At 34.8% G+C, this 15,657-nt stretch overlaps 1 protein-coding gene and 1 non-coding gene across 2 annotated transcripts in view; one reads left to right on the forward strand and one right to left on the reverse strand.

Annotated features, from left to right (window-relative positions):
• Positions 1-15,657, reverse strand: part of LOC138700254 (neuropeptide CCHamide-1 receptor-like) — a 1,055,160-nt gene that overhangs the window by 646,899 nt on the left and 392,604 nt on the right. The window lies entirely within an intron of this gene.
• On the forward strand, positions 1,755-1,901 carry LOC138700586 (U4 spliceosomal RNA). Its single transcript, XR_011332399.1, has one exon. It is a non-coding gene; the product is annotated as a U4 spliceosomal RNA (small nuclear RNA).

A 15,657-nucleotide genomic window follows, 5' to 3' on the forward strand; every position in this document is an offset into this window, starting at 1 on the left:
AATAATAATAATAATAATAATAATACTCTATACTAATAATAAGTCTGTAGCCAAACTTTTTCGGGGTATTTTCGATTTTCCAAAAATAATTGGTTTTAACATGTATAATTCACCATCCTGAAATCGAAAATAGCTTTTTTGAAATTTTTGTTTGTATGTATGTATGTATGTCTGTCTGTCTGTATGTTTGTTACCTTTTCACCCGATAATGGCTAAACCGATTTATATGAAAATTGGAATATAAATTAAGTTCGTTGTAACTTAGATTTTAGGCTATATGGCATTCAAAATACTTTACTTAAAAAGAGGGTTATAAGGGGACCTCAATTAAATAAATCGAAATATATCGTTTATTATTGATTTTCATGAATAATATTACATAACAAAAGTTTCTTTAAAACTAATTTCCGATAAGTTTTATTCCATACAAAAGTTTGATAGGACTGATATTTAATGAGATAAATGAGTTTTAAAATCACAATAACAACGCCATCTAACGCGGTGTACTGAAATAAAAACAAATGACTTCGTCTATAAGAGGCCTTGGACAACAACAATCAAAAGATATTAAACATAGCCTAAGAGAATGTTCCTGTGTTTGTATGAAGTAATATCGGAAGCTAATTAGTTGTTTAATTATTATTTCACAATTGCAAAGTGTAGTTTCTCTAGATGGACATAATTCTGCAATGTTATTACAATAACTTCTGAAACATATAGCAAGTAATATAAAGTATACACATTAAAACTAAATGATATGTTAATCTTCATTAAACTATGGTTGCATGCAATAACAATTAAAAAACATGTTAAAGGAATTGTCATTGCACCAAATGATTGCTCTCTGGACCAAAATGGCCGCATTTTAATTATTTAAATACAATTTAAATTAAGTAACATATTAAACGATTTATCCTTCTATCAAACACGAATGTTCCCTGGATCAAACGTCCTGTTTGAATTATATAATTACTTTATATTTATTTCTAACAGGTGCAGCGGAGGCACGGGTACGACTAGTAATAATAATAATAATAATAATAATAATAATAATAATAATAATAATAATAATAATAATTACAAATGACTTTTAAAGAACACGGAGGTTCATTGCCGCCCTCACATAAGCTCGCCATCGGTCCCTATCTGAACAACAATAAGTCAGTCCCTTGCATCATATCTCACCTCCCCCAAATCCATTTTTATATTATCCTCCCATCTACTTCTCGGCCACAAAGGAAAGGTATTTTCTCCATCCGGCGTCTCAAGTAACACTCTATATGCATTTCTGGATTCGCCCTTAGGTGCTACATGCCCTGTCCATCTCAAATGTCTGGATTTAGTCTCTAATTATGGCAGTTGGAGAATACAATGCGTGCAATTCTACGTTGTATAACTTTCTTCATTCTCCTATAACTTCATCCCCCTTAGCCCCAAATATTTTCCTAAGAATCTTATTCTCAAACACCCTTATTCTCTGTTCCTCTCTCAAAGTGAGAGTCCAAGTTCCACAACCATACAGAACAACCGGTAATATAACTGTCTTATAAATTCTAATTTTCAGATTTTTTGACAGCAGATTAGATGACAAAAGCTTCTCAACCGAATAATAACAGGCATTTTCCATATTTATTTTGCGTTTATTTTCCTCCCGAGTGTCATTTATATTTATTACTGTTGCTCCAAAATATCTGAATTTTTCCACCTCTTCGAAGGATAAATTTCCAATTTTTATATTTTCATTTCGTACAATATTCTGGTCGCAGTGGCAATATCATAACCAATGAGGTCTAATCGAGGTGCGATTATTGCTAGTTGAAACTTATACCTTAGATCATTATATCCAGAGTTCTCGGCATTATAGGTTTAGACGGTAACAACTTTTGTCATGTTTACTATTCTGCCATCTAGTTGTTACATAAGGAGTCACGTCATAACACCCATTTGAATTTCATTAGCGACTGTACTGCCATCTCGTGTTCGATTACGGCGGAAGGTGGCGATCCTGGCGGTTGTTCTCTTTAAAGTGTAACCGATTTTAACATAGGAAAGAGCAATATATATGTGATCTGGGCTTATACCTAGTAAGTTTGCGTTTGAATTCAACTTTATTTCGACATTCCCTGATGCTAATAAGTAGCGAATTTCAGAGTCTTTGCAGAGCGATTGTGAAAGGTGATGAGCAGGGAAAGGATTTATATGTAAATACATATTTACTTATAAAGCTAATATAATTTATATTTTGCATTATCTTTATGTTTCACAATGTGTAGGGTTGAAAAATCCTACTTTTATTTTCCATATTTTTCCATATTTTAGAGTTTAGTACATATTTTCGTTAATTTCCATATATTTTCCATATTTCATATAAAACAGTCCATATTATATTAGGTTTAACAATAAAACAAAACAAAATTCCATTAACTTTTAAAAATACATTTCAACAATAGAGATTTAAACACATGTTCAGTAATCCCTTTAACATCAGAGTTATTTGAAAATTAGCAGTCCTATCAACAATGGGAAAGTAAGTTACAAAACTGTATTAATTTAATTTAAAATTTTTAACAGACTTCAGTTGTGCAGCTCAACAGTTAAATGCCAGTCAGAGTACACATAGGTTCAGTTTTGTAAATCATGCTATAAAGACGGTAAATATGCCAAAAGTACGTCATTCAGTCAATTTAAAATCAAAACTAACAAGTTACATTTCAGAATTTAAAGAAGATGGTTTATCAACTGACAATAAAATATTATTTTGTAATTTGTGTCAGTGTGCAGTATCATCTACACAAAAGTTCCTGGTGCAACAACACATTACAACTAGTAAACATCAGGCCAACAAACAACTAAATTCCAAGCAGAGACAATTGTTTTTAACACAACCAACAACATCGAATGTAAGATCTGAGTTTAACATCGACCTGTGCCGTTCTCTCATCTCTGCTGATATTCCTCTCTACAAACTAAAGAATAAGGTCTTCAGGGAATTCCTTGAAAAATATACTCAACATACAATCCCGGATGAGTCAACACTTAGGAAGACGTATGCTCCATCCATCTACGATGAGACAATACAGAAGATAAGAGATGAAATTAAAGATAGTTCAATTTGGGTTTCCATTGATGAGACTCCCGACAAAGAAGGTAGACTTGTTGGTAATGTAGTTATCGGTTTGTTAAGTGAACAATATTCTGAACGAATTCTTTTACATTGTGATGTTCTAGAAAAGTGCAATAACAAAACTATAGTTAAACTGTTCAACGAAGCTATGGGTATCCTGTGGCCAAAGGGTATTATGTACGATAATGTGTTATTCTTTATTAGCGATGCTGCCCCTTATATGGTCAAAGCTGGACAAGCATTATCTGTTGTATATCCTAAATTGACTCATTTTACTTGTGTGGCGCATGCATTTCATCGTGTGGCAGAAGTGGTCAGAGACAATTTCCCTAAAGTAGATTTGTTGATTTCATCAGTGAAAAAAGTATTTCTCAAAGCTCCCAGTAGAGTTAACGTGTTGAAAGAAATGTACCCTGAAATTCCATTGCCACCAAAGCCAATTTTAACTAGATGGGGTACATGGCTAGAAGCAGTTGAATATTATGCCGAACATATAGACTCTATTAACAATGTTCTCCTTGCATTGGACTCTGAAGATGCAGTCTCAATTGATACTGCGAAAACAGTTACCTGTGACATAAGTGTGAAGAATGACTTAGCTCACATTCAGCATACATTTTCATGCATCATAAAAACGCTCAAAAGTCTCCAAAATAGGCACCTTTCACTATCTGAAAGTTTTGAAATTATAAATAGTACTGTGGAACAACTGAATCGTGGTAGAGGTAAAGTTGCAGATGCAGTAAGAGCTAAGGTGGACACTGTACTTTCAAAAAACCCTGGATATGAAGAACTACAAAAGGTTGTTGCTGTGATGAGTGGTGAATCAACAGTGAAGATTAACTTGGACTTATCCCCAGCAGACATTGTGAAATTGAATTATGTACCAGTTACTTCTTGTGACGTCGAACGCTCTTTTAGTCAGTATAAATCTATCCTCAGAGACAATAGAAGAATATTCACTTTTCAGCACTTGAAAGAAATGTTTGTAACCTATTGTTATGGTAACAGACAATAAAAATTGTGTTTTGTTGAAACTACATTGGAAGATAAGGTACGTCCATTATATTTTTTGTTTAGTTTGATTAAAATGTACCAATATTTAACGTACATAGTCATTTTTTTATAATTTTAAGTCCATATTTAATTCCATATTTTGGTAAAAATCCATATTTAATTCCATATTTTGGTAAAAATAACTACATATATATTTACATATTTCATATATTTTTAGTCCATATAAATCCGTTCCCTGGTGATGAGTATGAGGAGGTGCGATGGGATGGTATTGTTAGTATTGTTTCATGGCGAGAATTTGTGTTCAGATTATGGTGGGAAGAAAGGTAAGTGAAGCGAGACGACAGGTACGAAGGAATAGAAGAGTTCAATATTTCGAAGAGAAGGACAAGTGATTGTAAATTTATTTTCTTATCTAGTTTAAGCCAACCCATTGCTTCCAAGAATGGGGTAACATGATCATATTTGCGACCATTGCTTACAAAACGAACACACAAATTATGAGCTAGGTCAGTCAGTAAAATGTCGGCATAGTCATAATAGGGCAATACAAACGTCTGCAAAAGGGACTTTTTTAATCGAGGGGGAAGATGAACACTTATCCTTTTCAGCACTTGGATAACAGAATATAGGTCTATTTTTCTGCATAGGGATGCCATTTGAAATTTCAAAAGAGGATGGGGAGATTGAGGAGGTGAAACCTGAAATGCAAGTACTGCTTTTAAACTTCTCCCTCAATATCTACATTTACGTGTTTTTGTTGAAGTTTAATTTAATTAAAATAAATAGATTTCAATTTCCGCTCTTATGTGCCTGCCCGTCCATCCTCCCGTCCTCCAGCTCTCTGGCAGTGGGGTGAGAGCGAGAGAAATGCTGATATTTGTATTGTCACGTTCTGGCATATTATGATCCACGTGCTTTACTAGAGACGTTAAAATTAAAATCTTTCTCTGCAATCACTGTAACTTGATTGAGAAAAGACTGATAGATTGCTTAAGTGTTCGCGTAGGCTTACGCGGCTGGTGTACATGGTGTGTGGATAAGCTTCAGGGCTTCTACCGCGTTGTCTTGGTGTTAATGGCTGACGTTTCGACCGCTGTGTTGTGGTCATCTTCAGAGCAGTTGTTGGATAAGGAAATATTTGACTATTTCCTTATCCAACAACTGCTCTGAAGATGACCACAGGATAAGGAAATATTTGACTATTTCTTTATCCAACAACTGCTCTGAAGATGACCACAACACAGCGGTCGAAACGTCAGCCATTAACACCAAGACAACGCGGTAGAAGCCCTGAAGCTTATCTACACACCATGATAGATTGCTTGTCTATCTGGTTGACTTGCTGACTGATTGGCTGACTTATTGGCTAGCTGACTCGCTGACTCACTGGTTGACTCATTGACTGACAGGCTGATTGGCTATTGTTGAACGACATCATAACGTGAACATTGCTAACACATTTAAAAGTACGATTTATGAGGAAATTAAGGTGTCTGAGCATTTCTGCATCAGAAAATAGACCGCAACGTGTGAAAAGTGGTATTCCATTTGGTGAAGGAAACTAGTTCATTGTAGCTAATATGTTTCGTTAATGAAACAGGGTCCCTCTGGTGAGGAGAGATTACTTTCGCTGCAAATTCCGTTCTTTTATAACTGCTCCAGCATGCTGACAATACAGGTTTGATTCCGGGACACACGCGATGCGGCGCGTCTTGCGCCCAGGGAGTCTGGGATTCATTCTTGACGAGAATTCCGTGTCTGCCGGCATGGGGCGACTCCCCGAGGTCTCGTTCATTCTCTGTGGCCACTAAAATCATCGCACACATTCTGTACAAAAGCGGCTCAAGGTTTTTAATTCGTACATGAAACAAAAAGCGCATTGAAATTATATTGATTGTGTTGCGTACGTAAATGTTATTGCCATTGACCTTGCACCCAACAGAAACCAATACACAACAGAGTAACAAACGAATGCTTCAGTCTACATTCCGGGCAAAGTAGCTACAGAGTGTAAACGATAAAAACTGCAAAAAAAATACTGGTGGTAGAGCATAAATAACACGATAGAGTTAGGAACGTTTGAGAAGGGTAGGGCATGTAGCACGTATGGGCGAATCCAGAAATGCATATAGTGTGTTAGTTGGGAGACCGAGGAAAAAAATACCTTTGGGGAGGTCGGGACGTAGATGGGAGGATAATATAAAAATGATTCCACCGTATATAGTCCACACTACAGAACGTCCATAAGGTCAAAATGTCCATACGGTGAAAATGTCCATGTACTAAACGTCCATACGACAGAAAGCCCATATGATAAAACGTTCATAAGGTCAAAATGTCCATAACGTCAAACCTCCATAATGTCAAAGTTCAAAGAAAAATTTCGCTTGAATAGAATACAGTAAATTTTATTCCATAACTCGTACAAATAATTTATTAATCATCGAGAACCGGAGCCCCACTTTTAAGATGGCAACCAATACTTTTTAAGATATATGATAATTTCTCCATTTTCATTGTACCTTTTGTAGTTCTCACAATGTGAAGAATTTGTCTTCGATTCGTCAAATACGTTTTATTCGCTGGCTCTTTAATTTGTGTATGGCCCCCTCTTGCTTGCAATATTTGTGTCCAAATTTCATTTTCTTAGCGCCTTAGGCAATGTATAAATCGCCAAATGGCCATCACACGTTGAAGATGATTGTGCCAGCCTTCTACCGCGTTGTTTGTGCGCTGCATGCCTTCCAAATATCTGCACGAAAGTGAAGTGGTACACGTCTTCGTCTCCTCTCCGTACCTCTGATGTAATTTACTCCTAAATGTGTGACTGTATCATCAATACGCTCATCCATTTGTTCACTCACTTCTGCAAAGACTTCTTGTATATCACCAAGCGGGATGAAAGGGAGCGCCATTAATGCGGTGACATCTTTACTATGGACATTTTGACTCTGGACATCAGAGTAAAGTGGACATTATAATCCTGGACTTTGTCTGGTAACCTATAAAAATGAATTTGAGGGAGGTGGAATATGATGGTAGAGACTGGATTAATCTTGCTCAGGATAGGGACCGATGGCGGGTTTAAGTGAGGGGCCAATAAAACGCCCAGTTAGTAAGTGTTGTGTACTGGGCTTCCGGAAGCATAAGTTCGAGAAGGTTTATATCTTTTCATTTTATTAGCTTTACAGTAACTGCACCGCAAGAATTACACACTGTCCACTTTAACACAAAGAGACCAGGGCGGACAGAAAAATGGATAAACAGTGAACAGTATAATTTTCATTAGATGTTTGAGAATTAGATAGTTAAAGCACAATCTAGTATATACAGTCACGAAGCTCAATACGTAGGGAATATGCATCCAGAGATAGTTGCTAACCACTAGAATCGCTACTACCGCCTCATCACAGACAATGAGAAATAGTACCAGCACAGTCTATTGTTCCTAGTACCCTCAACAACTTAAGCTTCGTTACTGTATATACTAGACTATGGTTAAAATCTGATTCCGATTTCATGAATAATTAAGTTTAACTGTAACAAAAGTTATAAATACAGGGTGTAAACTATATAAACGGCGAAAAAAATACTGGTGGCAAAGCATAAATAACTCAAGAAAGAGTGAAATTTTGTTTTTCTGTAACTGTCGTGATTTTCCCAGAAAAAGAAAATATTTTGCGAGCATAATGTTTTTGGGAAAGAGAATAGACAATCATTATTAGGCTACTTTGCCCGGTATGTACGCTGAAGCAGTCTTTTGTTACTTTGTTGTGTATTGGTATATGTTCGGTGTTGGGTGCAAAGTCATGGGCAATAACACTTTACGTTCAGTCGAAATGTAAACAATTAATGAAACTACTATCAATCTTAAAAACATGACTTTTACAAATTAAAAATACAATTTTAAGACATAATTAAATTTCACTAGATATTTTGTTCAGTAGACCGATATGTACTGCCTATGTAATTCCTGATGCCTAGGAGAAGATATTTTAATTAAGGAATTTAGTTACAGTTGCAACATTTATATTATTTTTATAACATAGTTACGTGAATTTCCTACTACTCAGAAGTAGAACAATTATGCATATAGTTACATCGTATTATATTAATTTCTGTATAAAACACTATGAGAAAACTACTTATATTTCATTAATTAGAAAACCATTTTCAACCTTCCGAAGATTTGTATTATAATGTAAATTTTGTACTGTTCCCTGCAACATTTTCGCTAATTCCAAAAATATTGACCATTATAGTTTCGTTATTTATACACTTATATAGATTAATTTGTTAATAATAATGGTATTAATAAAATTGACTGTTTAGCTCGCAGACTACAAAGTTCAGGATTCGAATACTGTTGAGAAAAAAGTTTTTTTATCAGTTATGCAGATCAATTTCGTTTACCATTTTTATGTTTTACTACGCCTTTCATAGGCCTAAGTATTCAACTACTATTAAGGATAGATTAGTTTTCCGTTGCATATTTTCAAATGCCTTTCGGGTTACGACAATTATCAACAGTAATCTCACTAGACGTTTTGATTTATCTAGAGAAAATCAAAGCTCGAGTGGGATTTAATTGACTATTACACGATTAGAAGAAAGTATATAAAGATTAGAAGTAACGAAGTACTCCAATACAATAAAATATTAATTGACTTACGAAAATACAACTGTCCTCAAATGTATTATTGTACCATCTCAACATTACAAATATTACGCTAGATGCATGCTAGTTGGCAGTAGTGAGCAATGCCCTCTCGTCGAGAAGTTTTCGATTTATTATACACGATGGCAATGTTACTAGTCAAGAGGGCTTTGTTGATTCAGTTTCATTTTTATTAAAATGCAACATTCCACTTCAATTATCTGAATCCCAGTAATCATCGTCACTTGACAGATGATTTTCAATAAATCTTAATATTAAACAATCTCTGATACGTGACTATCCATAATATCATATAGCAGAAGCTATAACATAACCCTAACTAATATACACAAGTGTTAGAAAAAGTTTTAATTAACGACGATGACATAAAAAATAAACATGAGTAATTTTAAAAGGAATAATTAATGAATGTACAATTTTCAAATGTGAATGTGGTTGGTGGTTCAATTGATGTTATATTGGACGTGTGCGTAATAGAAGTGGAACTCGTTGATTTAGGCCTACATAGTGTATTCAACTTATTCAGGATTTCCGAATGGTGCTCTTCATTTATTTGTAAATCGGATTTCAGAAGATGCATAGGTATGATCAGTGATTTTTATTAATTCTTGTTCTTGAATGCCAATGCGAGTCATATTTGAAACTGCTGTGCATCGACTGGAGTCGTTTGTAATTATATATATATATATATATATATATTTTTTGACGTACAGACCAGCGCAGTTTCAAATGTTGGCAAACAAAGAAACAAATGCTAGGGACGCGATAAAATTAAACAAATGCTAGGGACGAGATAAATTAAAACAAATGCTAGGGACGCGATAAAATTGTGCGATAAGCAGCCATGAATGGTTGAAATACGTCCTTTCGTACCGTTTTATTGGTCAAAAGTTGTATGACGTAGTAAGAGTGTAATAGTCGAATAAAATGAATTTCAATAACTGCCAAAGCAATCTGACGTGTATCACTGCTTTGGAGCACTGAGCATGTGAAATGCGTTGAATCTGGAACTTACAAAAGTAAGGAGAGCCATTTTTTTTTGGAAATGTACTTCGACTTAAAGTACTTTACGTCGTTTTGCCGTTTGTAGCATATATTGATTCCTTAATATTACATCCCCTTCTGACAAAATATTATTTTCTTCAACAAACACAGCTCTCTACAGAAACATTTTAATGTGTTCTGCGCAATGCTGTTATGAATGAATGGATTGATTGATTGATTGATTGATTGATTAATTAATTATATAGCCACGATGTCCCATTTTGGGCAAAGGGTTTCTGTGTTGGGAGTAGACCTATTTACAGGTGTGGTTCATGGGTACTCGTTTGGTGAGCCAATCCAGGCGAGTTAACATAGTTGTCGTTGATACTGTCGTGGCACGTTCATTAACACTTGTCTTAACATTTAACTATACTCAGCATTTTGTTCTTTGGTCATTTCATGCACTGTCCACGTATTACTAACACCACAACCTTGACAGTCACTGAGTTTACTATTTAAAATATTTTAACTATCACTTTCACAAATACAGACTTACCAGTTCTAAAATATTTAATGCTCTGTACCTGAAAAATTCAAGATTTTGTAAATAATTTGAGAACGCCTCAATTATTTCGTTCCTAACTCTGCCCATATCTGTGGTTAAGTTATTGTTTAGTGCAATTGCAGGCGCTTAGGTTTTCAGTTTAGTATAGTATTTCGTTCTGTAACATGTTTTAGTCCAGAAGAAGTTGCGAAAGCAACTTCTTTGGCAGATTATGAGCGAGGCAAGCGCTGTATTGGTTTTTATTCTGCAGAGAATAGTCTACTCGAAAGGTGCAGAGAACTTAACACTATCTTCAGAAGGCTCGAAATAGGAAACAGAAAAGAAATATCTGTCACAAACGATCGACATCTGCGTCTGAAAGTTTGACGAGATCGCCATATGACTGCTGTAGAAGCACAAAATTGACTCGAAAACCCGATGTAGGGGTCTATGTCAGTGGAAGAACGTTACGAAAAAGACTGAAGGAGGCGGATACAATCTCTACAAAACCAGAAAAGAACTTTTGCTGATACATCACATTTGGCAGTGCGCTTGTTACGTGACGAGATTCTGTTTTGAACTGATAGAAAATCCTTTAAAATAAAACATTTATACTAAACAATTTCATATGATGTATTTATAGGTTTCAGAATGAAATGACTGCAGGAGTAACACGGAGGTAAAGAAACGGTCTAGTAATGCGGGGGTGTGGGTTCGAAACCTGATTTGTCTATCATTTGGTTGGTTTTTTCCGTCATTTGCCGAATGTCATAGGAGCCACTCTGAAACTTCTCTGCCCTCTCTCCCAAATGTTAAGTTGCTCTCAGCAATTTAATTAACATTTGGTAACAAATTAAAAAAACCAAATCAGTAACAACAAACACACTTTATTAATTCAAGGACAGCGGTTATTGCACAAAACAATTTGGGATGCATACTTGTAGTTACAAGGGTTATAAACCATCTATTTACAAGGAAAATTTCTTTTTAAGTAGATATTCATAAACCAGTGTTAGCGATAGGATATGATTTTAATTCTGTAAAGTAACAAGTGGTTAGCCGGGGCTAGCTTAGTGCGCTCGTAGCGCGTGCTGCGAAATGTCTATGAATAGCACCCTAAGACTTTCGTGATTCGAATCCTGCCTGAGAAGGAAAATTTGTTGTTCCTTATTCAAATTTATTCCGAATACTTTCAGATTGCAGGGATATTTTACTACTTAATTAACTTATTATTCCCAGAACATGAATTTTAGCAGCAATCGAAAAGTATTGGGAATAAATTTGAATAAGAAACAAAAAAAAGTTTCCTTCCCAGGCAGGATTCGAACCAAGAAAGTGTTAGTTACCAGTCTGTCGTGCTCTGGAGTGAACAAGACTCTGAAATCAGCTACAAGGGTCGGTCCGGTTTTTTTGCCACTACTGTACATCCCTGCTAGTAAGAACGTTTCCCGGTGACGTACACTGTGCAGACGTAACACATTACTGAATATTACTATGAATTTAATTTATTTTCTAAATTAATTTATTTGTAGTTTATTCAAAGATAACTGAAATAGAGATTGAAGATTGTCCATTCGTGACAATGATATTTTCAGATAAAATGTAAAGAAATCTTTAATGGAAATGGTTTTGTTTTATAAGAATGTACGTTCTTTACTATTTTGTAATTACGTAAACAGCAAAGAAATCAACAGATAATGTAAATGTTAAATAAGTTTCATGGCATTAAATTTAGAGTTAAAGAGGTTATAGCGTAATAAAAATATTAAAAACCTAACAATTTGCGTAATTAATTCATTGGATACTTTAGGTTTTGATCTATAGTGATTAGATCGAAACTTATCTGATGAGACGTTTTTGTTTACATTCTCCTCTCGCAAGTCTTGCGGAGTGGAGTTCCACTCACCTCCACTGCGTAGCAATGACCTCCAGGAACATTGCAGGGTTGCAACATGTTGCATTTCGTATTCTCAAAACTATTGACAAAAGTACTTTGCATTTACTTAATCTATCAGATACCTCTGTGAATTAATGTAATAGGTTCCCTTCCACCCTGTATTTATTTACACGAGATGAAGAGAAATATTAAATCGATTTCGTGTCATTTTATACTCGTGGAATTGTCACACGAATAATAATTAATTCTAAACTCATTAAATATATACTTGTCAGTATTCGTCATTTATAAGAGGTTGTCTCGAAATCATACTTGTAAAGAATGGTTAAATACATATACAATTATTTTCCACAAGTTTTTCTTCATTGATTAATATTTACTTTGTTGATAACATGTCCAGATATTTTTGACTAATACGTTTCTTATTTATACTACTCTAGAAATTTATAGATCAGTTTGTGAGATAAACACCAGCAAGGCTATAATCATTAATTCAAATGACAGAATGATAAGTAACAAGGCTTCATTTTGACATTGAGTAAAAGTGGATCGTAAATTTTTCATGGAATTCTCTCAATTACGAATGGGATCTTTCCATTTGCCACAAGTCTATGAAACTTATCCTTCCATAGAATACTATGTTACCCATGTTTAGACTATATTCCCATAGAAATTCTATCGTACTAGCGCGTATTTGAATCAGCGAATCCAGGAAGTACTGAAAAGCGTGTTCATCGCTCGACTACCAAAGACGACAAATTATGCAACTTAGCTTTCACTAAATTAATCTTGTTGCTTAAGTAAGATTTAATCTACAAGCAGCGTTTATGATTGCATATACCGGGTGAATCAGACGTTTCTTGCTGAAAATGAAATAAGTTACAGAGAAGTTGAAATATAACATTTTTAGAATAGGAGTATGTTGTCATCAAAGTAATTGTCAGTCAGTATAAGTCATAATGTCCTAACCTACATTGCGGATGTAAATATACTTTGCACCATACCTTCTGGCAACACATGATATAGAGTAAATACTTAGCAATGTTTGTTAATGTGCACATTTATAAACTATTGTACTCGTATTGTATTTATTAACATTTCATGGTATTCATACATTGCTTCACAGTTAGAATATGGAACAAATAAAAAAATACTATAAGTCTTAATTTATAGTCACAGTCTAGTTGAAATATATACAGAAGAGTTTTACAATATAGTCTACTACTGGGTGTTCATTTCAAAGTGTGTCATGACGTCAATGTTGATGAGTCAGCGATTTGAAGCGAGTTTCAGCTTTTGTGTCAGAGAAGTTGCCTATTAATCAAGGCGTTCAATCTGAACTTGAGAACGTGTACGGTATAACTTGAACGTCGTAGCAACAGATGGCGGTCTGTACGGTCTGTGTGCTACCATAACCTCTTTGGAACTGTGTTTTGCGCTGCCTAGTCGTACGCAGGGTATTTGTTATCATCGATTGCGTACGGCAACATTCCACAACACAAATCAAATGGTCCGTGTCCTTGTTGACCGTCTAAGTTAATGTCAACAAATACGTAAGTAATATTCTTAACCCTCTCCCGATATACCGACAGTAAGAAAAAACTCACCTCAGTATATGTTTCGAAAAAGCTCACATTCCTGCCACTACCGGCGTTACCGTACGTATCGGTAAGTACTCTTCTGAATGAACGCAGTACTTGCTAGGCAACTTCTCTGGCACATAAATAATACACCTCTGCGGTAGTGTAGGAAGATTGAATTCTCTAGGCTCATCGACTAGCCACATGATGGCATACAGCGAGACATGACACACTTTGAACTGAACACTCTGTAGTAATACACAAAGTTTTAGTATCAGTTTCATAAAGCGTTGTTGAATGTCATGAATTCACCTACAGAATAGAAGACGTGAGAATTAGGTACTTCTTTTATATTTATAGGGAGGCTTTTAACAAATTTTTACTACCATATAACTCACTCCTTTTTGATAGGGCGATAGGCTTGCCGTTGGAGTGTGAAAGTCATTTTAACGAGTATTTATGCTATTAACTGTTGAATTAGTTACAAAGTTTTCACGATTACACACGAGGAAGATTATTAATGAAAAAATATAATGACAAGCCATGGGCATTATTTGTAGTTTTTTTTAAATAGTCCTACACGATTCCCTAGATTTGGCACCTACTATTATTCTAATTACTCTTTTTTTGTAGTAGGAATATACTGTTCTCATCTGTGGAATTTCCCCAAAATCAGACAACAAAGAACTCGTGTAAAATAACAAACTGTCCAAGAATGCTTCGATGTACAGCTCAAGCATTTTGTCAAGACTCTCCGCCACTCTTCCCACAAAGCTGCGCACGAGTTCGGAAGAGTCTCCTTACGAATTATAGGGGAATGGGTTAACGTTTACCTTGAACTCTGTATACACACGCCCGACCTTCCCTTCTACTCCTACCCCCTCCACAGAAACGTTGTTCCCGTACTGCACACCTCGAGTGTCTTGACAAAATTCATGAGCTGTACAGTACGTAATGAGGAATGAGGACGTTCATAGTACGGTGGTATGCGGAAATAAAATATCACTGATGTTCGTTTAAACTGTCTCTGTAGAGTTCACAATGATTGCAAATTTTGATTAACTAAAAACATTACCACCATACTGATCATAACAAACAATATCGTGTCCATTTCGGCAGCGCCGTGTACATTTTTTTTTAATATGAGAAGGAAATCTGATAACGATATTCACTAAGACATTTAATGAATGTACAGAGTTAGTCTGAAGCACTTTAAACTTTAATAACTTCTAGTAGGCCCAAATGTAATTCGTTTTCTATAAAATTATTTTTTAATGCTTGAATATGGAGGATAAATGAAGTTTCACGATTGACTTTTACTTAAACTTTGTTGTTCATATTTAGAAAATAGATATCAAAAAGTCAAAATTGACAATTATAATAGCAAATATAAACTGATCGATATTGGAATTCCACAAGGTACAGTATTAGGACCAATCCTATTTATAATATATATTAATAATTTGTTGAAAATTTATCTAAAAAAATTTGATGCTAATATATTTTCTTTTGCAGATGATACTGTACTAACATTTAATGGGGAAAATTGGGATAATACTTATTTAAATACTAGCAATGGAATTAAAGTAGTGAAAAATCGGCTTGATTCTAATCTCCTGTACTTAAATACTAATAAAACTAACTAGGCCTATATTTCATTTTCTTTAACAACGAAAGGTTTACCTCCACCTATGAATAATTATCACTTAGTAATACATCATATTTCATGTAATGAAATAACAAATAATTATTGTAACTGCCCACATCTAACACCTTCCACACAAGTCAAATATTTAGGAATTATTATAGATCAGCATTTACGTTGGGATA

Source organism: Periplaneta americana, chromosome 5 (assembly GCF_040183065.1).
Source record: "Periplaneta americana isolate PAMFEO1 chromosome 5, P.americana_PAMFEO1_priV1, whole genome shotgun sequence".
Lineage (NCBI taxonomy): Eukaryota > Metazoa > Arthropoda > Insecta > Blattodea > Blattidae > Periplaneta > Periplaneta americana.